Source organism: Bubalus kerabau, chromosome 6 (genome assembly GCF_029407905.1).
Source record: "Bubalus kerabau isolate K-KA32 ecotype Philippines breed swamp buffalo chromosome 6, PCC_UOA_SB_1v2, whole genome shotgun sequence".
Classification (NCBI taxonomy): Eukaryota; Metazoa; Chordata; class Mammalia; order Artiodactyla; family Bovidae; genus Bubalus; species Bubalus kerabau.
In genome coordinates, this window is record NC_073629.1 from 67,143,301 (window position 1) to 67,167,313 (window position 24,013).

General features: G+C 38.9%; 1 protein-coding gene across 3 annotated transcripts in view; it reads right to left on the reverse strand.

Moving 5' to 3' along the window:
• The window catches only part of DNAJB4 (DnaJ heat shock protein family (Hsp40) member B4), a 43,889-nt gene that overhangs the window by 19,752 nt on the left and 124 nt on the right, over window positions 1-24,013 (reverse strand). The window contains exons 1-4 of one of the 3 annotated variants that reach the window (XM_055585416.1): window positions 16,722-16,929; window positions 15,557-15,666; window positions 13,988-14,132; window positions 12,722-12,906 (exon numbers count right to left, since the gene is read on the reverse strand). The exons of 1 other annotated variant lie outside the window; for it this stretch is intronic. The gene's annotated coding sequence lies outside the window, so the exon portion shown is untranslated. Of the gene's footprint in view, window positions 1-12,721; window positions 12,907-13,987; window positions 14,133-15,556; window positions 15,667-16,721; window positions 16,930-23,690; window positions 23,957-24,013 lie in introns of those variants that run through there. One more of the 3 variants, XM_055585417.1, reaches the window with a different exon arrangement.

A 24,013-nucleotide genomic window follows, 5' to 3' on the forward strand; every position in this document is an offset into this window, starting at 1 on the left:
GGCTTTCCTTGTGGCTCAGCTGGTAAAGAATCCACCTGCAATGCGGGAGACCTGGGTTTGATCCCTGGGTTGGGAAGATCCCCTGGAGAAAGGAAAGGCTACCCACTCCAGTATTCTGGCCTTGAGAATTCCATGGACTTCTCCATGGTCCATGGGGTTGCAGAGTTGGACACGACTGAGCAACCTTCACTTTCACTTTGAAATAAACTATTTCAAACCTTGTTTCCTATCTTAAGTGTCAATTTACTTTGAAGCTAATGAAATGCCTTTTTAAGTTCTCTTAGTAAGCTAGTGAAATTATCTTAGTTCTCCTACTAAGGTAAAAAGTTTCATCAATATTTGTAAGCTTCAAAAAACACCAGGAAAAGATGTCAAACTAACATTAAAAGTTTGACAGGAAGGAGAGACTTATCAATCATAATTCTCCTTGGACTACTGTCTATGCCACCTAAATTTCCCAGTATTTTAATCACTATAGCTATATTAGTAATCCCCAAGTTCTCAAATTTTGATTTTTCCAAGTTTTGATTTCATCATTCTTTTTTTACAAGTTTTCCCAGCACAAAGCACTATAATAGAATGTATCCATTCAATTTTACCACTTTAACAGTCTTTACCCAAAAAATGTCAATAAAATTAAAAAAAAAAATTTAAGTATACACCCTTTAAAAAATAGATAAAATGGCTTTAATGTTTATTGAAAAAATAGTAGTGTTATCTGCAGACACTCAGGTATAAGAAATAGTCCACACTTTTCAAGAAAGTATTTCCCTTTAGGGAATATAGAATTGATTTTATTCTGTGGTAATATTAAAATGTTTCCTAATAAAATAGCCCAATAATAACTTGCCCTTCTTTCCAATCCTCTTTTACAAGAAGTCACTGAAAAATTTCAACAGGGCTAGTGAATAGACAGTGGGCTTCTCATACTTTCCTAACATTTTAGCATTAAAGAGTTCTCAGACTTCCCTCAGAGAAAGCAATGGCACCCCACTCCAGTACTCTTGCCTGGAAAATCCCTGGGACGGAGGAGCCTGGTGGGCCGCAATCCATGGGGTCGCTAAGAGTCGGACAAGACTCAGCGACTTCACTTTCACTTTCCTGCATTGGAGAAGGCAATGGCAACCCACTCCAGTGTTTTTGCCTGGAGAATCCCAGGGACGGGGGAGCCTCGTGGGCTGCCATCTATGGGGTCGCACAGAGTCGGGCATGACTGAAGCGACTTAGCAGCAGCAGCAGCAGCAGACTTCCCTGGTGGTCTAGTGACTGGGACTATGCACTTCGACTGCAGGGAGCGTGGGTTCAATCCCTGGTTGAGGAACTGAGATCCCACTTGCCACACAGTGCAGTCAAAAATTACAAAAAGAAGAATCAAAGTGTTCTGTACAGTATTTTTCAATACTGAATCAGAAAGTAAAAAAAAGCTATAGAATTTCTAGGTCACTTTAAATGGGTCTTGTAAACTGGTATTTGATTATGTTGAAAGGTCACATAATTTACAACAGTGCTGTCCAGCAGCGAGCTACAAATAAAGTAAGTTACAAACGAAAGCCACATATGTAATTAAAAATTTTATAATCCACATTTTAATAAAAGATGTGAAATTTTAATAATATATTTTAACTCAATAAATCTAAGATATACACTACAACATATAGTCAATATAAAAATTACCAGTAAGATATTTTACAACTCTTTTTTGTTGTACTAAGTCTTCAAAATAATCCAGTGTGAATGTTACATTTATTCAACATCTCAATTCAGAGAGCCACATTTCAGGTACTTTGCTTCAAGTGGCTAGTGGCTACTGTATTAGCGTAGATCTAGAGGTTTCTTCTAATTACTAGCGCTATGATCCAGCTTTTCAGAAACCTTAACCTATGAACTTAAGTATATCATATATACACATCTCTTACATGCACATTTGGGGAAAACAAAATCTTAACAGGTGAATACTAAAGAGAAGTTCATTTTGGGGAATTCCTTAGTGATCCAGTGGTTAGGACTCTGTGCTTGGGGAACTAAAATTCCACAAGCCACACTGCATGGCCAAATAAAATTTAAAAATAAAAGTTTTATTTTTACTTATAAAATAGTATCCCAGTGCTGACTTCAGTTGTACATTAATTGGCATAACGCAGAGAAGAGTATTATAGCCCTTGCCCAAGGAACATGCATATTCATAAAGCATTTAACATTTTTAAAAAAGATAGGAAGGGAATTCCCTGGAATTCCAGTGGTTAGGAGTCTGAGCTTTTACTGCTGAGGGCCCAGGTTCGTGGTTGGGAAAGTAGGATCCCACAAGCCACCCTGGCATGGCCAAAAAAAAACATAAATATGTGAAGTGATGGATGTATCAATTAGAGGGGAGTAATAGTAATCCTTTCACAATGTATACATATATCAGATTTTCACAACGTACACTTTAAATATCTTACAATATTGTCAATTATATCTCAATAAAGTCAAAAATCAAAGCATCTCATTTTTCATCCACAAAAAAGGACTTTTTTGTGAGGATTTTTTCAAATACTTTACTTTTAGGATAAAGTAGTGGAAATTGTTCTGTTTACACATGCTCCCTCAGTATATGCTTTCACAATGATCAAAGTAAAAGCAACACTGGGAAATGAAGAATTTATGTGATTTTTATTCTTTTCTGAAGTTTCTCCTCTCACAGGTAGCTAGGGAAGGCATCATGCTGCTGCTGCTAAGTCGCTTTAGTCGTGTCCGACTCTGTGCGACCCCACAGACAGCAGCCCACAAGGCTCCGCCATCCCTGGGATTCTCCAGGCAAGAACACTGGAGTGGGTTGCCATTTCCTTCTCCAATGCATGAAAGTGAAAAGTGAAAGTGAAGTCGCTCAGTCGTGTCCGACTCTTAGCGACCCCATGGACTGCAGCCTACCAGGCTCCTCCATCCATGGGATTTTCTGGGCAAGAGTGCTGGAGTGGGGTGCCATTGCCTTCTCCGAGGGAAGGCATCATAGTCTCCTGGAAAACTTAATTGGCTGGTCAGAGAGGTAGTCTGTGGAAAAGTGAAACCAACAGCTCCTCCAAGCACTAGAGAGAAAAAAAAAAATGATGCAGGAGAGGTAAGGCAGGAAAGGAGAGGATAAGCTGCTGTTTTGCCAAACTATTAGACTCTGGCAAGACTGCAATAAGCTGATTATTTAGCAAGTTTGTTTAGCTCTCCAACTGTTTATAACTCAATAAAATGATTTATTTTACATTTAAAACAGTACCTAACCTTAACTACAAAATATCTTTATGTGCTGCATCTGTAAAGGCATAAATAATTAAACCACTGCCACTGTGGAAACTAAAATATGATTCAAAGACTTCACTGAAACCTAGCAAATAGTACTAAGACATGTATAAAATAAGCCATTCTATAGTATTCACCAACTTTTATAAAATTAGGCCATTGACTGCCTAACTCCAAATACAATGAGCCCAAAGTACTGTAATTGCTTAAAGGAAGAGAAAGAAGTAGGATTTCACGAATAATTTAATTTTAAATGGATTGGATTTAATGTTTGAGTTTTTAATATTCTAAAATACAGCCTTTTTATTTTCTAGGCTAAAGCAGCAAGTCAAGGCAACTGTTCAGTTCAGCTCAGTCACTCAGTCTTGTCAACTCTGCAACCCCATGGACTACAGCACGCCAGGTTTCCCTGTCCATCACCAACTCCCGGAGCCTACTCTGGCAACAGTTACTGAAATCAAAACAATTTTGGTCATGATCCCTCCCCTTACAATATAAACATAAAATAGTACCTACTGTATATTGCTGCTTTCCCCATGCAGTAGCAGAGACTGTGGCCCATAAAACTTACTGTGTGGCCCTAAAGAGAAAATGTTTGCCAACCCCTGCTTTATATATATTATTCTTTGACTGGAGGCAGAGGGCAAGCTAAAACAGCAGTGAACACAATAAAAGTCTATTAAATCTAGCAAATTTTTAAAAATAGTTTTCACTATAAACACTTAGCTTATAAAATGTCAGCCTGGCTGATGGTAAAATAAAACTTGTAAACTAAAATTCTCAACCTGGGCATGTTTGCTAAATGCAACATATAAGAAAACTTAGGGTAGTGAGGTGAGATGTTTATCAGAAGAGGGGCACATATTTTAGAAGTTTCACAATACTTTAATAATCATACCTCTATATTGTCCAGCTTGATCTAACTCATCAATCCTAGCCATAAATGTAAAGTCAAATTTATGCTATCTCATTATTTACCAGTTACATTCTATAAACTTGCATAACACTGAATTAGCAAATACTGAATCATTGCCCCTAAGGGAAATGCTGTATTAAGTCAACTCATCAACACATAACCTTTTTTCACGTGTGTTCCTGTATAAAGACTGTTTATTACAAAACTGAACTCATGGTCAAATAGCACTTTAACTCCTACCTGAATGAAGCTTATTTTAACACATGTATTCCCTCCATAAGGCACATCACACCTTTCTTGTGCTTAGTGGGAACATCTGAGAGCACTTCAGTACAACACTGAAATATCTCTTTAAACACTAAAATTTTTAAAAAAAGCACAAAAATGCAAAAACACACTAAATACACTACAAAGACTTGTTCATGAGAGCTGAAATAAGACTAAGCACCGCCTTATTGGAAATCAGCTGTGAACCTAAGACTCAAATTTTTTTGCTGCTCTGCTCATGTACATGCACATGTAAAGTACCCTGAGTACTAACTTCAGGGTTATAAATAAATTTTAGTGAGTGCTCAAATTTCAAGAATTGGTGTATAATGAAAGATCAACTGTGTAATGATGTACTACTACTGATCATCTAAATTATGATCAGTTAAAAATTATTTTTAAGCAACAGCAAAATGAATACTACATAATCACCCAAAGTAATGCCTTTAAAGTAATATTTCTTTAGTATGTATAAATCAAGTGATGTGTATGTATGTGTGTATTTTCCTCTTCTCCACAGTCAGCTTAGTACTGCTTTGAGATTCAATCTCTAATTGAGCAAATCAGACTCCCAACTTGGGTTAGGTTCCTCTGACCACAAGTTTCCACATTTTTCTCAGTACCTATGTAACCATCTATTTGCCGATATCCTACTCACTGGCTTATAGCCTCCCTACAGTGCTGGTTTTTTAAGAACAATTTCACTAGTATAAGGCCTTACTATACATTCCTGTTCAATTAACTTCTACTGAGCAAACAATTCAATGAAATGAGAAATTACAAGGACCTAAAGAAAGGCAATGCCAAAGAATGCTTAAACTACCACACAATTGCACTCATCTCACACGCTAGTAAAGTAATGCTCAAAATTCTCCAAGCCAGGCTTCAGCAATATGTGAACCGTGAACTTCCTGATGTTCAAGCTGGTTTTAGAAAAGACAGAGAACCAGAGAGCACCTGCTGGATCATCAAAAAAGTAAGCGAGTTCCAGAAAAACATCTATTTCTGCTTTATTGACTATGCCAAACCTTTGACTGTGTGGATCACAATAAACTGTGGAAGATTCTGAAAGAGATGGGAATACCAGGCCACCTGACCTGCCTCTTGAGAAATCTGTATGCAGGTCAGGAAGCAACAGTTAGAACTGGACATGGAACAACAGACTGGTTCCAAATAGGAAAAGGAGTACGTCAAGGCTGTATACTGTCACGCTGCTTATTTAACTTATATGCAGAGTACATCATGAGAAACGCTGGACTGGAAGAAACACAAGCTGGACTCAAGATTGCCGGGAGAAATATCAATAACCTCAGATATGCAGATGATACCACCCTTATGGCAGAAAGTGAAGAGGAACTCAAAAGCCTCTTGATGAAAGTCAAAGTAGAGAGTGAAGAAGTTGGCTTAAAGTTCAACATTCAAAAACGAAGATCATGGCATCCGGTCCCATCACTTCATGGCAAATAGATGGAGAAACAGTGGAAACAGTGTCAGACTTTATTTTTCTGGGCTCCAAAATCACTGCAGATGCTGACTGCAGCCATGAAATTAAAAGACACTTACTCCTTGGAAGGAAAGTTATGAACAACCTAGATAGCATATTCAAAAACAGAGACATTACTTTGCCAACAAAGGTTCGTCTAGTCAAGGCTATGGTTTTTCCAGTGGTCATGTATGGATGTGAGAGTTGGACTGTGAAGAAAGCTGAGGGCCGAAGAATTGATGCTTTTGAACTGTGGTGTTGGAGAAGACTCTTGAGAGTCCCTTGGACTACAAGGACATCCAACCAGTCCATTCTGAAGGAGATCGGCCCTGGGATTTCTTTGGAAGGAATGATGCTGAAGCTGAAACTCCAGTCCTTTGGCCACCTCATGTGAAGAGTTGACTCATTGGAAAAGACTCTGATGCTGGGAGGGATTGAGGGCAGGAGGAGAAGGGGATGGCAGAGGATGAGATGGCTGGATGGCATCACTGACTCGATGGACATGAGTCTGAGTGAACTCTGGGAGTTGGTGATGGACAGGGAAGCCTGGCGTGCTGCAATTCATGGGGTCACAAAGAGTTGGACACGACTGAGTGACTGAACTGAACTGAAAGTATGAAGACTATGATAGAAAAAGACAACTGGGTAAATCTGATAGAGGTAGAATACACACAATTTACCAACCAAGTTTATATGGGGAATTTGGAAAGATTTTAGATTGCCCTGGTTTCTTTTTCATCTTCTTTTTGGCCATGTGGCTTGCAGTATCCTCCCCAACCAGGGATTGAACCCGGGCACCATCTGTGAAAGCCCAGAATCATAACTATTAGGCCAAAGATGTGCAATGTTGGGCTACTAGTGAAAGTATAGAATATAGGAAGAGTAGATTTGAAGAAAAAGATGAGTTCCATTTAGTTGCCTATAATCCCTTCATCTATGCTACTTCTATACTTGGAAAATTTTATTGCCTGATAAAACTGCATTCCTAAGTACTAGCTGTGTTGGAATAACTTGTTCCAACTATAATGTAAGATCATACAGGGCAATGTTTATTTACTTTTTGACTTCCCAAAACCTGACACAATATTTAATTGAATTTAATGTGGATGAAGATGTCCAGGAGACAGCTGGATATTCTAAACAGGCTTTTAGGAAAGAAGTCTTCACTGGAGATAAAGATTTAGAAAAGATCATAACACAGGTGGTATTTTAAAAGATTAAAAGAATCACATTTGAGGGACTTCCCTGGTGGTCCTTGGTTAAGACTCCCCTGTCCAATGTGTGTGTGTGTGGGGGGTGCAGGTTTGATTCCTGGTCAGGGAGCTAAGATTCCACATGCCTCATGACCAAAAAGCAAAACATAAAACTGAAGCAATACTGTAATAAATTCAATAAAGAGTTTAAAAATGGTCCACACCAAAAGAGTCTTTAAAAAAAAAAAAAAAAGAATAACATTTGAAAGAATCAAAGACAGAATACTTTGGGATACCAGTATTTAGGGGACATATCAATAAAGGGGAGAAAATGAAAAACACTTAGAAATCACACTCAGAGATCAACCAGGTGAGAGTGGTATGGCAGACAGTACTGATTATGAACCAAACAGCCATTCCTATCTTCTTCCTGGAAAACAGATATCTAGTTTCCTCCAGAGTAATGAACCTTCAAGAAAGGTCGATGCCTCCCCCTGGCTCCTGGGGAATGACTAGTGGTTAGTCTAAGTCAATCATGTAATCACATTTCCTCTTGCCAGTGACTGGTGCACAGGTGGCCAATGAGATGCAAGGGAAATGCTCTGGGGGAGATTCTCTTCCCTATGAAGAGATACCTACCCAAGAGAAAACCGAGCATTGCCTTTCTGCTTTGGGATAATTAAAATATTGTGCCTGCTATCTTACAACCCTGAAAGTAAACATCTGTGACACAGTGAGAATGCTAGAGTAAAAAGAAAGCAAGAGGCTGGGTTGCATCCCTGAACCAATATTGGAATCATCTATCATTGGCCTTATTGTTAAAGAAATTGTTACTTGGAGCTGAAAGCATCTTGATATCACTTGATATCATGGGTGTCCCAAAACCAAAAGGAGGACAGTGTTTCATGAAGGATACAGAAAGTCAAGAAGGGTGACAGAAAAGTACCCACAAGAGTGAGAATGATTTTGGTTTCAGTAGTTATAACTAATCATGGTAAGCACTCAGTTCCTAACTATGTGCAAGAATTATTCTAAAACCTTAATACATATGAACTGAACAATAAGAGATATGAAAATGAAATAGTAAATTTAAGCTTTTAAAGATAATCTGAGGGAAGAAGAGAGACTTGTAATAAAGTAGCGATAAGGAAGGTTTGGGGCTTCCAGGTGGCACAGAACCTGCCTGACAATGCAGATATGAGAGACATGGGTTCAATTCCTTCCTTGGGAAGATATGCTGGAGGAGGGCATGGCAATCCACTCCAGTATTCTTATCTGGAGAACCCCTTGGATAGAGGAACCCAGCAGGCTACAGTCCACTGGATCACAAAAAGTCAGACACAACTGAAGCAACTTAGCAGCAAGTAAGTTAATTTTAAGATAGTCGAGAGGAAAAAAACAGGAAAATGAGATATATAAAAATACATACAAATACGTAAGAAAAGAAATAATTACGTAACTCAAGTCTCAGAGGAGAGAGGAAGGTTTGAAATAGAGGAAATTGGAACAAACTCAGAAGTAAAGCTCTAAGAGAAAATAAATAAGGAAAAAATCATAAATCTGAAGGCAAGAGGATTAGGACATCCACAACTAAGAAGCTAAGAATAAAAGTAGGGCATTTGATGCAGAATGATGGTTTGACACAGCAGTTATGGGAACTAGGAAGGAAACTAATCAGAAACATGTAAAGGATTACTAAGTCTCACTGAGGACCCAGCCAAAACCAGAAACCATAAGATGAATCAACATTCATTTATTTCTTCATAAACATTTTAAGGATTTTCCATATGCCAAGGTACTTTCCTAGGTGTTGGGGATAAACTGAGAACAAAAATTCCTGCCTCATGTACTTTACATTCTAATGAAGATATAATTTAAAATATTTTTAAAATACTATATAGAATATTAGATAACAGTAGGTACTAAGGAAAATAAAGTGGAAAAGGGAAATAAGAGAATTTAAATTTTAGATAGGGTGGCCATAAATGGCTTCACCAAGAAAATAACGTTTGCACTCTGACCTGAAAGAAGGGGAAAGCAATATAAATATGGGGGGGTGGGTAGAACAAATACGGTACAGGGAAATTTCAAGTACCAAAATCTAGAAGTGAGGGAATGCCAGGAATCTTTGAGGCTTGATTATTTAAGAATGGTGGGGTAGGGGATTTCCCTGGTGGTCCAGTGGTTGAGAATCCATTGACAAATGGGGAAGACAAGGGCTTGATGCCTGATCCGGGAAGATCCCACATGCTACAGTGCAACTAAGCCTATGAACCTCAGCTACTGGGCCTGTGGCCTAGAGTCTGTGCTCTGCAACAAAAGAGAAGCCATCGCAATGAGAAGCCCGCACACCACAACTAGAGGGTAGCCCTCACTCACCACTAGAGAAAGTCTGCATGCAGCAATGAAGACTCAGTGCAGCCAATAATAAATAAATTAAAAAATAACTAGGGGGTAGGAGTGGTGAAGGAGTTGGGAAATGGTCAGAGAAATAACAGATGCCTAGATGGTGTTGAGCCTTGCAGGTCACTAAAGACTTTGCCTTGAATTGAGGGAAAGTAAGAAGCCATTGGAGAGTTTTATACAGAAAAATGATGGGATTACTCTGGCTTCTAGAATGCAGAAGGATGGCAGGTAAGGATGGAAGACCAGTTAAGAATGTATTACAATAATACTCCAAGTGATTTGGTCCATGATATAGTAGTGAAGGTCCTATTTTATTTACTTTAGAAGTAGAGTCAGGATTTTCTGGTGAATCAGATGTGGAATTTAAGAGAAATCAATAATGACTCCAAGGTTTTTCAGCTTCAGTAAATTAAAAGAACAGAATTGTTATTTACTAAAATAGTAAGATAAAAGAGCTAGATGAGGAAATTGGAGAGTTCAGTATCAGACATGTTAAGTTTAAGATGCCAGTTAAACATACAAATGGTAATGTCTAATAGGCGGCTGGATATGAGTTTGATATTCATAGGGCTTCCCTGGTGACTCAGAGACTAAAGCATCTGCCTCCGGTGCAGAAGACCCAGGTTCAATCCCCGGGTGGGGAAGATCCCCTGGAGAAGGAAATGGCAACCCACTCGAGTATTCTTGCCTGGAGAATCCCATGGACGGAGGAGCCTGGTAGGCTACAGCTCATGGGGTCGCAAAGAGTTGGACATGACTGAGTGACTTCACTTTCACTTTCTTTGATATTCACAGAGGCAGTACAGAGGAAAAACAAAAAAATCAGTAGAAGTGAACTTTAAAACCTCAAGACTAAGGAGATTATATTAGAGTGAATGTAGATAGCAAAAAGAAAAAAAAAAGGGTCCAAGCAGAGAGTCATAGATTTACACATAGTACTAACAGTAACTATTACTAATAAGTTAGGGTCTCTCTCTCAGCCTCAGAAGATGCATCTCAATTATTCAAAGCCAAGTATGATACTTGCTAGAGTAAACCAGTGATTCCGATCTGATCAGCACAAGGTTAATCAGTCAGCATCTGGAAGGAGGTGGAGGTAGTAGAAAGGTCTCCTTGCTTTTATTATTTTAAAAAATTTTATTGGAATATAGTTTCTTTACAATGTTGTATTAGTTTCTGCTGTTCAGCAAAGTGAATCAGCTATTTTTTCGTTGTTGTTGTTCAGTCACCAAGCTGTGTCCAACTCTTTGCAACCAGTGGATTGCTGCACGCCAGTCTTCCCTGTGCCCCACCATCTCCCAGAGTTGGAAAGCGATTCATATATGTATATGTATACCCCTTTTTTGGATTTCCTTCCCATTTAGGTCACTACAGAGCACTGAGTAGAGTTCCCTGTGCTACACAGTAGGTTCTCATTATTTATCTACTTTATACATAGTATCAATAGTGTATGCATGTCAATCCCAATCTCCCAATTCATCCATCCCCTCTTCTCCCCCTTGGTGTCCATATGTTTGTTCTCTGTATCTGCGTCTCTAGTTCTGCTTTGTAATTAAGATCATCCATACCAATTTTTTCAGTGGTTTCCTTGTTTTAAAGAGAAGAAACTTTTTTCCACTTTACAATCATGCCTACGTAACACTGGGAACTGTGACAACCATTATGCAATCATGAGGTGCACTAAGTCAAATGCTGAGGATGGCAGAGGGAAAAAATGAAAAACAAATATATATGGATACCTGATATATTATTGAGCTGCTAAATCAACCAGCCCAAGATTAACTCTGCATCTAAATTTTTTAGTTATTATTTAGTAAGGGTTTTCATTATTTACAGGCAATTGTATATGGTTACCAAAATCTCATTTAATTTTTGTAACAATCCTTAGAGCACAAAGAACAAAATGAGACTTGAAAAAGATTAAACATGGCCAGGTTAAATAACTTGACACATAGGTAGCAAATGATGAACTGAAGCTTATCTAATTCCAAAATCTTTTTCAAGTGATTTAGAGTGGATTTTAAACAGTGGACATAACTGAAAGACAAAGGGCAATGGGAGTTGGGAATTCCTGGACTGGCAAATAAGACCAGGAAGTAACAAAGACTGAAAAAAAAAGGGAAGTGTCAAAAGACAAGAAGACCAGAAAGAGTATGTTAGTGAAGAGTCTAAAATAGTAAGTCTTTTTAAGAGAATACTGGAATTGGAAGGCTTTTATTGTTTGAGTGGTCTGGATGAAGATTAGATGTAGACTGTACTCATAGACTGTAGCTATGAGTAGGAGGAAATTGCATTTTGAGTGGTCAAGGATTGAGTAATTAATAGCATCTACTATGTGACGCATTATTTTCTGTACTTGGGTACAGTGATGACTAGACCCTGTGGAGCTCACACTATGGGATGAAACACTGACAACAAATAAACAACTAGAACTTTGGTGTGTACAGAGTTTTGGGCCCTACAGTCAGAGGCACTCAGTGGTATCTGATTTTTTATGAAGTTCCCTGGCTTCCAACTGAGGCCTTTACTCAGAATTACAAACAGAACATTATACTCAGGGTTACAAACAGAAAAACTTCTACCTCTGTTTCATTGACTATCTAAAGCCTTTGACTGTGTGGATCATAAGAAACTATGGAAAGCTCTTAAAGAGATGGGAATACCAGACCATTTTGCCTGTCTCCTCAGAAACCTGTATGCGGATCAAGAAGCAACAGTTAGAACCCTGTATGGAACAACTGACTGGTTCAGGATTGAGAAAGGCGTATGACAGGGCTGTCTGCTGTCACCCTGTTAATTTAACCTATATGCTGAGCACATTAAGAGAAATGCTGGTCTGGATGAGTTTCAAGTGGGAATCAAGACAGGCGGGAAAAACAACAAGAACCTGACATGTGGATGATACATGAAATCATAAGACAACTGCTTCTTGACAGGAAAGCTATGACAAACCTAGACAGTGTGTTGAATAGCAGAGACATCACTCTGCCGACAAAGGTCCATATAGTAAGGCTATGGTCTTCTCACAAGCACCAAAGAATTAATACCTTCGAACTGTGGTACTGGAGATTTCTGAGAGTCCCTTGGACAGCATGATTAAGGGAAATTAACCCTGAATACTCATCGGAAAGACTGATGTTGAAGCTGAAGCTCCAGTATTTTGGTCACCTGATGCAAGAGCCAACTCACTGGAAAAGTCCCCAATGATGGCAAAGACTGAGGGCAGAAGAAGAGAGTGTCAGAGGATGAAATGGCTGGATGGCATCACCAATGTTTCTGAATATGAACTTCGGCAAATTTCAGGAGATGGCAGGGGCAGGGAGGCCTGGCGTGCTGCAGTCCATGGGGTCGCAGAGTTGGACACGACTGGGCAACTGAACAACAACAAACAAAACACAAGAATTAAATGACAATCAGGATGACAAAGACTGGCAATTATGTAATTACTTAAAATAATTTTACATCCACTAGGAAATCAATATTTAAATAATGAATGATCTTATCTTCTCCCATTCTGACTCTGCAATACACTGCTTAAAAACTACAGTCTATTCTTTTCCATTCCTTCAAAGTTTTTTTTCTTTTTTTCTTTTGGCTGCATCTCACTCTTATGGGATTTTAGTTCCCTGACCACAGATCTAACTCAGGCCCCCAGCAGTGAATGCACCAAGTTCTAACCACTGCACAACCAGGTAATCCTCTTTTTCAGACTGATGTAAATAACTACCTACAAACAAATAGAGTCCTTCCAAAGTGATTCAGTTTCATTCAACATTCACTCACGAGGGTAAGGATATTTGTCTATTTAGTTCACTACTGTATCTTTGACACCTAGAACAATGCCCAGCATTTTGACTAAACCGAATAAATTAATAGATTAATAAGTAGCCACTAGATGCCAGATATTACATTCATCTCAAAAGTAAATACGACATTTCCTGCCCTTAAAGAGAATACCATTTAAAGGTTCTAACTAAAATAAAATTTCTTGATCTTTACTTATATCAGAGTACAGTTTAAAAAGCAAGTTGTTAAGACTCAAAGTAATATCTATCCTGGATAAAAGGAATTCACTGTCGACTTCATATGTTTTTAAATTTAGAAAACAAACTACCATTCTATTTTGAAAAGTTAGTATTTCTATCATTAGGTACTATAATTATATAATGTTATAAAGAATATTATAGTTAAGTCACAGGAAAATAGTAATTTCAGATACTTTTAAAAATTTTATTCCTTATTTTCCTTCTCCAGTCCTTTAAAGTACATTTTTTTAAAAATGAAGTGAGAATATCAGTTAATATGAAGCAACATAAAAGAACAAACAGAATCAGAAGGCAAATTCCAAAGAGATCACTGCTATAAATAGAGATGTGGAAATGTCAGGACAGAGAAGCAAAGTTCCACTAAAAACAACAACAAAATTGTATGCCAAATGAGTTTTATATCTCATACCCACACATCTTCAGTTAAGGACTTCACCGGCAAAGATTCTCCATCTTCTAATTATCTTAAAAAGTAAATGTGAGTAAAGGCAGATGTCCCAATTTTAAAAACCAAGATGTTTTTGGTTCTGCACAGATTCTTCTTTCCATTGTACCTAAAAAGCAGAAAACCTCTATCTGAAACTTAACCCAATCACTGCTGCTTCAAAAGAGAAGTTATTTCATGAAATAAGCAGCACTGGACTAGGAATCTAGTCTTGCAATTAATTCTGTCACTTTGTACACAGCACTCAAGTAGTCTGGGTCACAATTTCCTCCACTATAAAATGAAAGAAATGGACTAGATGATCCTCAACATCTTTCTAAGTTCTTAGAAAAAGTTTGAGTGAAGATGCTGTTCAGCACTATTTAGCCTCAAGGGGCCCCAACATTCATAATCATATTCAACAATTTGTTTTTAGCTCTAGCTTGGCAGGAAAATTATAAAAATTATTACTACACATAAAACTCAATTCAATAAGTATTTAGGCTTCTACCAGCAGAAAAGTGTAAGCCAGATGGGGCAAGCCAAAGAATAAGATGCAGTCCTTAACCACAGCCCTCTCTTATGCAGAGGGGAAACTAGATAGGATAATATCTCTGAATTCAGAACATTTACTACAGTCTATCTGAAGAAACATTTTAATTCAGCCTCCTCACGCAAATACTTATTAAATACTTTTTTGTATAAAAGTCAGTTTTCAAACTATGATAAACGTTAAGAATCTAAGATGCTTTTTTTTTTGGCCATGCCCCATGGCTTGTGGGATCTTAGTTCCCTAACCAGGTATTGAACAGGCCTCTGGCAGTGACAGTATCAAGTCCTAACCACTGAACTGCCAGGGAATTTCCTTAAGATGCTTATTTTTTAAAATGTGTATTTCCCAAAAATATAATTCACTAGGTCCAGGTGGGGCTCAGGTATCCACATTTTTCAAAAAGCTGATAGGGTTTTAGAAACAGAAAATGTTTCTAGAGCTTGAATTCTTAAGATTATATGCCTGTAACGACCAGAGGGCAAATTGCAAGGCATTAAAAATAAGCAAAAGTCTGATGGAGCATGTAGACTTTATATTTCCGTGGTTCTCTAGTGTGGGCTGCACTTTAAAAATCAACATTTTTACAGTTTTTACAGATACAGATATAGACCAGTTAAATCAGAATCTCTGGGAGTGGTAGTTGGGGCTCAGCCCTAACATTTAAAAAAAAAATCTCCTGTAATCAATTGCAGACGACCACTGAATTAAAGACAAGATCATTGGAATTGGTCCTGAAGAGTCTTAACAGTCTAGTTAGTGATACGTACTACAAATACATAACCCCTTGAACAATATATTTGAAAAATAACACAGCATCATCAAATATACAGGTATATATATATATATATATACACACACACACACACCATAAAGCACTATGTTCTTTAGTAAGGTATATTACTAATCCACCAATGCAATCAGCAATACAGAAAAACAAGCTTCTATAACATACAACACATATGTTCTTTAAATTCTGTAAGTAATCTAAATATTTTTATTACCTTACATTAAGAGCTGCCTTCCCATGAAGAATTTTAGCCTACATCTTGATAAAAACTAACGCAAATATTTTAAAAATCCAAGTAAGAAATGACAACTTGTGACTCATACCCTAGAAATTAAGAGAGATACATTTCATTACTTGACTTTTTAATAGATTTTTTTTTCCAAGTCAGGCTGCCTGAGTTCAAATCTCAGCCCTAACATTTATTAACATGTGACCTTGGGCAAGTTAGTTAACTCATCTGTACCCCAGTAAAATGGAGATATTAATAGCACCTACCTCATAAAGCCATTGTACGGATAAATGAATTAAACATATGTAAAGCACTTAGAGGCGCCTTCCCAGGTAGCTCAGCAGTGAAAAATCTGCACACAGCAGACATGGGTTTGATCCCTAGATTGGGAAGATCCCCTGGAGGAGGGCATGGCAACCCACTCCAGTATTCTTGCCTGGAGAATCCCATGGAATGAGGAGCCTGGTGGACTACTGTCCATAGGGTCACAAACAGTGGGGCATGACTGAAGTGACTGACCATGCACCCATGCAAAGCACTTAGAAGAGTGCCCAATATATAGCACTTTAGAGTGTGTTTTGCAGTCAAGACACAGGAAAAGACATAGTTCTTACTATCATAAACCTTACAATATAGTGAAATTCTAAGTAAACAATAAATGATATTATGGTATTATTACCATGACATGATACATGAGAACAAATAGGAATCCTTAAATTTTAGAGTTTTATACAGGTTTTTTGGAAAAATGGAAAATTTTCAACAGACAACAGTGAAATAAGAGGTGAGGAAGTGTTCCTGACAAAGAGAAAGATATGGGTAAAGGCCCAGGGCTCTGCAACTAAGAATAGGTGGGAATGACAAGGATGGCAAAAGGCTGGATTTATGGCAAATAAATGGTCATCAGCAAAATCCTAGAGGATCTGTCAATCCACTAACAGCCTTTCAATCAAGACATGCTATTAAATCTGACATCCAAATCAGAGAAGAAATTTCTAAAAACTGAGGGTGAGATGATACTTCTGAAAGAGAAAACAAAAATCACTATGTAAAAACATATGACTTTAAATTTTTTTTTACTTTTCAAAAACAGATTAAACTGTTCTCTCTTTTTAGTATGCTGGTAAAAGGAAGAAGTTATGTGACTTACCAAAGGGCACATGGGTTGGATTTGAGTCTAGATAGATCCTCTGGGACCAAGTCCAGAGTTCTTTTCACTACATGAAGCTGCCTCCAATTTCAGATACTAGTCAAAATGTGGTTCTCCTCAAAGTTCCCAAGTTACCTTTGTGTTAACAACTTTGTCCTTTAAAATAAAAGTATTTCCTGATTCCATTCACACAGTCTGAAATAGTATCCTACAAAACTCAATCAGAAAGGATACACAAATCATTAAGACCAATAATCAAATACCCTAAAACAACATTAACCATCAAATACCTTAAAATAACACTGTGGACCACTTACTTCAGTTTGAATTGGCCACTTTCTTCCTCATATCTAACCTGAATCTGTTGTGACTGTGCACTCAGAAAGTACAGGCCCGGTTCCAATGACACAGAGAGTACAGGATGAAGTTATCAGATCCTTTTGGCTAAGAGTTGTTTGGATGTAGGTGATGGATAATAAAAGTGAGGCAAGAAGTCTACAATTTTGCCACTCAAACACCTATCCAAAAAGCCATAAAGGACTGTTTTTCTTCAGGAGCTATAAAAATCTGTTAATATTTCACACAGATTTAACAAATTCAATAGTGGAAAGACTTTTATAAGCTTAAAAACACTGAATTTGTTTCATTCTAAGCATGAAATATGAAATATTAATTTCTATGTTGACAGTGACTATAAAATATAATTCAGCTGAACAATTAGCCAATCTCTTAAAGCACAATAAACAAGTTTTAGATTATTAGCTATTATACACCCATTTTTAAGATGATTTACATTAGGCAAAGGGAAATGAACTTACTAAAGAAAAGTCTGATTTCATCAATTATAATGAAATTATCTAGAGTTTCAGTTCAGTTCAGTCGCTCAGTCGTGTCTGACTCTTTGCAAACTCATGAATTGCAGCATGCCAGGCCTCCCTGTCCATCACCAACTCCTGAAGTTCACTCAGACTCACATCCATCGAGTCAGTGATACCATCCAGCCATCTCATCCTCTGTCGTCCCCTTTTCCTCCTGCCCCCAATCCCTCCCAGCATCAGAGTCTTTTCCAATGAGTCAACTCTTCGCATGAGGTGGCCAAAGGACTGGAGTTTCAGCTTCAGCATCATTCCCTCCAAAGAACTCCCAGGGCTGATCTCCTTCAGAATGGACTGGTTGGATCTCCTTGCAGTCCAAGGGACTCTCAAGAGTCTTCTCCAACACCACAGTTCAAAAGCATCAATTCTTTGGCGCTCAGCCTTCTTCACAGTCCAACTCTCACATCCATACATGACCACAGGGAAAACCATAGCCTTGACTAGACGGACCTTTGTTGGCAAAGTAATGTCTCTGCTTTTGAATATGCTATCTAGGTTGGTCATAACTTTGCTTCCAAGGAGTAAGCATCTTTTAATTTCATGGCTGCAGTCACCATCTGCAGTGATTTTGGAGCCCAGAAAAATCAAATCTGACACTGTTTCCGCTGTTTCCCCATCTATTTCCCATGAAGTGATGGGACCAGATGCCATGATCTTCTTTTTCTGAATGTTGAGCTTTAAGCCAACTTTTTCACTCTCCACTTACACTTTCATCAAGAGGCTTTTTAGTTCTTCACTTTCTGCCATAAGGGTGGTGTCATCTGCATATCTGAGGTTATTGATATTTCTCCCGGCAATCTTGATTCCAGCTTGTGCTTCTTCCAGCCCAGCGTTTCTCATGATGTGCTCTGCATATAAGTTAAATAAGCAGGGTGACAATATACAGCCTTGATGTACTCCTTTTCCTATTTGGAACCAGTCTGTTGTTCCATGTCCAGTTCTAACTGTTGCTTCCTGACCTGCATACAGATTTCTCAAGAGGCAGGTCAGGTGGCCTGGTATTCCCATCTCTTTCAGAATCTTCCACAGTTTATTGTGATCCACACAGTCAAAGGCTTTGGCATAGTCAATAAAGCAGAAATAGATGTTTTTCTGGAACTCTCTTGCTTTTTCCATGATCCAGCAGATGTTGGCAATTTGATCTCTGGTTCCTCTGCCTTTTCTAAAACCAGCTTGAACATCAGCAAGTTCATGGTTACAAGCAAAGTACAAATGAGTTTGAAGACTGAGTAGATCCAGAACTAACTCACATATAACCAAGTCAAAAGTCATTGGTTATAGTTTTCCACAAGTCAGTTGCTATTTAAGGATCCTGGCTTTTACAAAAACTAAGATTTGAACATAGATGTTTAATCCAAAAAGTATATAGAAGTTGCATACCATGGATCCTTTCCTATTTATGAAATGTGCTGATGTGTGTTCAGTGGCTTAAGGTCAGTGTGCATGCTAAATCACTTCAGTAGTATCTGACTCTTTGCAACCTCATGGACTCTAGGCTTCCAGGCTCCTCTGTCCATGGGATTTTCAGGCAAGTACACTGGAGTGGGTTGACATTTCCTACTCCAGGGGATCTTCCCGACTAAGGAATAGAACCCACATCTCCTGTGTCCTCTGCACTGGCAGGCGGATTCTTTAACCACTGTGCCACCTGGGAAGCCCCAATTATGAAATACCAGAAGACAAATTCTACATTTAATAATGCCAATTTCCATTTGATAGTATTTCCTGGTTTCTGAAGAGCTCACAGTGATATCTCATTTGAGGATACCAACACAGATTATGATCCTCATGTAGATGAGAAATCTGAGACACAGAGGCTAAGTTCACTTGACCAAGATAACAGAGTCAACTAAAATGTGGAAATGGATTTTTTTCAATATTCATTCATTCAACAAATATGTAAGCCTACATGTTAGGGACTAGTCAATGGTAGAGACAAAGTCCTTGCTATACAGAAGTTAACATTCTAATAGAAGAGAGACAATAAACAAGTTAACACCTACAACATAATACAATTTTCAATCAATTCTAGAAAGAGAACATGGTAATTGGAGAGCAACTGCAAAATGGCACAACCAGAGGTCAGAGATGGTCCAAGATGACATCTAAGCTGAGACCCAAATGACGAGGACAATTCATCCATGTGAAGGTCCGTAAGAACATCTGAATCAGGTAAAGGAAAATGCAAATATAAAACCCTAGAGGCAGGAATGATCTTGGGCAGCCAGGTGGCTCAAGTGTTTAGATAGTAGCCTGATCATATGGAGCCCATAGGCCATTCCAGGAGATAGGATTTCAAGTACAGCAGGAAAGACATAGGTAAGACTATCTGGCTGATGTTTTAAATAAAGCTTTTAAGCTCTTATATGAAGAAACAATTATAATACAATCAGGTAGAGGCAACTTTGAGCTTCAAAAGTACTGTTAATGGTCTGTTTCTTGGAGACTCTTCTTGGAAAGTGGATGAACGGGTACTTGTTATTTTGAGAACTTACGTATATAACTATATACTTCGCTGTACAAAATTTCATAATTTTTAAAAGTAAACTGAAGAGATGTAAGGGTAGAAGCAGAAAATCTAGAATGCTACTATAACAGCCCAGGACTGTGGTGATGGTAACTCAGGAGCAGTGGAGGTAAAAAGTAGTGGCATGTAGAAGGATGGTAAATACGTCTTCTTGATGGAAAATCAGGGACGGCTATTAAGGCTGACCAGTGGTCAGGAAATGGCAACCCACTCCAGTGTTCTTGCCTGGAGAATCCCAAGGACAGGGGAGCCTGGTGGGCTGCCGTCTATGGGGTCGTATAGAGTCAGACACGACTGAAGCGACTTAGAAGCAGCAGCAGTGGTCCTCACTGTGGAGTGATTTTGCCTCCCAGGGGACAGCTACAGTATCTAGAGACATTTCTGGTTGTCATAATTGGTATGGGGGAGTATGTGCTTCTGGTGTCCATGGGTAGAGGCCAAGGATGCTGCTAAACATACTACAATGCACAGTAGTGCTACAAAGCAAAGCATCTGGTCATAAAGTGTCAACAGTGCTGAGGCTGAGAAATCCTGGTCTTGACTGATTTCAAATGGTTTCCATCCTAGAATATCCATACTTCCAGAAGACTTAACCAAAAAAAAAAAAAAAACTAGAAATGGAGGCCTTTAGTTATTTTTAATATTTCAGTTCAGTTCAGTCGCTCAGTAATATCTGACGCTTTGCGACCCCATGGACTGCAGCACGCCAGGCCTCCCTGTCCATCACCAACTCCCGGAGTTTACTCAAACTCATATCCATTGAGTCGGTGATGCCATCCAGCCATCGCATCCTCTGTCGTCCCCTTCTCCTCCTGCCCTCAATCTTTCCCAGCATCAGGGTCTTTTCAAATGAGTCAGCTCTTTGCATCAGGTGGCCAAAGTACTGGAGCATCAGCTTTAACATCAGTTCTTCCAATGAACCTCAGAACTGATCTCCTTTAGGATGGACTGGTTGGATCTCTTTGCACTCCAAGGGACTCTCAAGAGTCTTCTCCAACACCACAGTTCAAAAGCATCAATTCTTCAGCGCTCAGCTTTCTTTACAGTCCAACTCTCACATTCATACATGACTACTGGAAAAACCATAGCCTTGACTAGATGGACCTTTGTTGGCAAAGTAATGTCTCTGCTTTTTAATATGCTATCTAGGTTGGTCATAGCTTTTCTTCCAAGGAACAAGCACCTTTTAATTTCATGACTGCAGTCACCATCTGCAGTGATTTTGGAGCCCCCAAAAATAAAGTCTGACACTGTTTCCCCATCTATTTGCCATGAAGTGATGGGACTGGATGCCATGATTTTAGTTTTCTGACTGTCGAGCTTTAAGCCAACTTTTTCACTCTCCTCTTTCACTTTCATCAAGAGGCTCTTTAGTTCTTCTTCCCTTTCTGCCATAAGGGTGGTGGTGTCATCTGCATATCTGAGGTTATTGATATTTCTCCTGCCAATCTTGATTCCAGCTTGTGTTTCATCCAGCCCAGCATTTCTCATGATGTACTCTGCATAAAAGTTAAATAAGCAGGGTGACAATATACAGCCTTGACGTACTCCTTTTCTTATTTGGAACCAGTCTGTTGTTCCATGTCCAGTTCTAACTGTTGCTCCCTAACCTCCATACAGGTTTCTCAAGAGGCAGGTCAGGTGGTCTGGTATTCCCATCTCTTTCAGAATTTTCCAGTTTGTTGTGATCCATACAGTCAGAAGCTTTGACACAGTCAATAAAGCAGAAATAGATGTTTTAATATTTAGAGATAACTAAAATTGCGGTATACATAAAATCTTTTTGGAGGTAAATTATAGCATTCTCTTAACTATGTCAATAAGGACTAACTGGTGTATGTCTAATTAATAAAGTATTAAAAAATCAATTACTGACTGCCATTTATTGGGCAGACTTTCTCAAAGAACAACTGAAGAAAGTCTATTTAGCAATACCACCCAACACTGTTTTTAGATTTTCTTTTTATCGGTTAAGCTTAAATCTGTAGCCCAACACATGCACTGCTTCTCCAAATACAAATTTCCCCTATATCGAAATAGATGGCCATGCTGCACATTGAAAAAGATAATCAGAGCTGTGAGATGGTAGGAAAAGCTAATAATAAGAGAATGACGGCCCACGTGTACTGCGTGCATATAACTGTTATCCGACTTATTTTGGGCCTTGAGCAAGTGGACACGTTAACTTCAGATGTAACGAAGACTGCAGCACATATTTCTCTCAATTACTGTAAGACTAGCAATGGAAAAAGTATGAAACTTAAAACTCAACATTCAAAAAATTAAGATCATGGCATCCGGTCCCATCACTTCATGGGAAATAGATGGGGAAAGGATGGAAACAGTGAGACTTTATTTTCTTGGGTTCCAAAATCACTGCAGATGGTGACTGCAGCCATGAAATTAAAAGACGCTTGTTCCTTGGAACAAAAGTAATGACAAACCTAAACAGCATATTAAAAAGTAGAGACATCACTTTGCCCATAAGGTCTGTATAGTCAAAGTTGAGGTTTTTCCAGCAGCCATGTACGAATGTGAGAGCCGGACAATAAAAAAGAACTGATGCCTTCAGAACTGTGGTGCTGTAGAAAACTTGAGAGTCCCTTGGACAGTAAGGAGATCACACCAGTCAATCCTAAGGGATATAATCCTGAATATTCATTGGAAGTACTGATGCTGAAGCTCCAATACTTTGGCCACCTGCTGCGAAGAGCTGACTCATTGGAAAAGACCCTGATGCTGGGAAAGACTGCAGGCAGGAGAAGGGGATGACAGAGGATGAGATGGTGGGATGGCATCACCGACTCAACAGACACAAGTTTGAGCAAACTCCTGGAGATGGTGACCCACTGGGAAGCCTGGCGTGCTGCAGGCCATATAGTTGCAAAGAGTCAGACACAACTGAGAGACTAAACAAAAACTCTTTGAGAACTGATTCACTAAACACAAAATACCAAAGTTGGTAAAGTTCATTTTACCTCATTCTTTGTTACCTAAGCGGAAAAAATGGGGGCAGGGAGACAAAGACAATCATTGTAATAGACTCCTAAAGCATTGTAATGTGTCTGAAACTATTATTAATGAGTGTAAATTACTACTACTACTACTATTGCATTAAATTACGCGTGACGATATGCTCCAAAAGGAAATTACCTGGTAACTGAAGATAACAGAAAATACATAACAATAATAACCTAGTTCCCAGATGACAATAAATTACATTTGAGTTCTCACAGGTTTGGGACAGTATTTCTAAGAAGCCAAGAAGCCACAAAGAATTTCTGTCAAGAAATGGATGCTGTTCATAACTATAAGGCCCTCAATAAAACTGGCCATGGTTACATACGATATTAGGTTACTAAGTCCGGCGAAAACTACATTTTAGGAACAATCACATTTCTAAAAAAGAAATGAGCAATCATATCGTCACAGCCTCATCCAAAATATTTACACAAAACCTTAGTAAAATCAACTCTAGAACTAAGGCCTCCAGCCTGAATTCATCCCCAATTGTGATAAAACTCCAAACTGACAATCTAGAAGTAAAATACAGGGACACTTTACTACCCTGAAAATCAGGCCGCGTTGCCGCTAGGCCGGGCGGACGTTTTCGGCAGCATCACCTCGCGGCGGCCGGGGCGCGCTCTCTCCCAGGCGCACTCCCGGCCGCAGCGCTCTCGTGACACTGTTGCGCCGCCGTTGCGCCTGTCGACGTCACATGCTTCCCCAAGGATACAACAGAATGACCCTCGGTGGAAAATCCACCCACTCTATTCCCTGAAGCGGCGGCCAATAAGACACTACTCCATTCCTCCGGGCTTTCAAAAATTAAAGCGAACCGCAGTCGCCTCGCGAGTCTTTACCCACCACCAAAGTGGAAAAACCGTACC